The sequence below is a fragment of the Aplysia californica genome, unplaced genomic scaffold (genome assembly GCF_000002075.1).
Source record: "Aplysia californica isolate F4 #8 unplaced genomic scaffold, AplCal3.0 scaffold00163, whole genome shotgun sequence".
Lineage (NCBI taxonomy): Eukaryota > Metazoa > Mollusca > Gastropoda > Aplysiida > Aplysiidae > Aplysia > Aplysia californica.
Window position 1 is genome coordinate 882,723 of NW_004797433.1, and position 1,213 is coordinate 883,935.

The window sequence follows — 1,213 nt, forward strand, 5'->3', positions numbered from 1 at the left end:
TTAAATAAAAAAATATTAAATTAATTTTTAAAAAAATTAAGGTCAACCTTCGTATTAGCTCTATAGTTAGCTTTCAGAGCGTTCAACAACGGCTTTTTCCCGGGATCCATTACATACTAAAGCATCAATTGACACTCTTGTGTCAGAGATTTGGGAATTTATATTTAAGCGAATACGGTTCAAGAATACACTGCTATCAAAGAAAAACGAATTTAGTTTACATGTATTTACACGGGGTCTCTCGTGGCCAAGAGGTTAAGGTGTTGGCCTCTCATTCAAAGGTTCCGGGTTCGAATCCGAGTAGCGACCGAAAAATTTTCTTCTCTAAAATTGTCTCCTCTCCCATCCTTTCCTGCTCTCTGGCAATATTCTGTCGTCTGCTTTCGTCTCCTCTTTCTGCCCCCATCCCCTCACCTCCTTTGCCCCCTCCTCTGGGCTCCTGACTCTTCCAGCAGCCTTTCTACCTCTACCCCTTGACTCCTTCTTACAGCTGTCTTTCTGCCACACCCCTGTTCTTCTGGCAGGAAAGATCTACACCTAGCCTTCTCGGACAAGGGCGAAAAATCTCGGAGGGTCCGTGTGCAAGCTGCGCACGTTAAAGATCGCTTGGTGGCCTAAAATCGATAAAAGTAGGCTTCGGCCGCCACCCGGGCAAAATTCAAAATTTCCTACCAACTAAAAAATATTAAGTGTGTCCCGCGCGCTCATATGACCTTATGCAGTTGCGAGCGCCGTAAAAACACTTACCAAAACAAACAAACAAACAATGTATTTTCATAATTATTTGTGTGAGAATGCGACAAACACAGAATCATGCCAATGTGGGAAGTTTTCCGATCTACAAAATGAGAGGAGTCTGCACACTAAGAATTGGTAGAAAGGCCCACTAAAAAAAACCCAACACCTTTGTCCTATAGCTCTAGGTCACTCTATCATTCAGTCGAATCGCTGTCGTCCGTCTCTCCAACCCAAACCGTTAAATAAAAACAGAAGATCAAATAGCAAAGAAAAAAAAGGTGCAAATATGTTCGACACAGGAAGCAGAGTAAAATGTCAGCCGGCAAAAATAAACGCACCCAAAGTAATGGTCTGTGCTTGTGAGAAAGCTCAGTGACAAAAACTCTCTCTCTCTCTCTCTCTCTCTCTCTCTCTCTCTCTGTGTGTGTGTGTGTGTGTGTGTGTCTGTCTGTCTGTCTGTCTGTCTGTCTGTCTG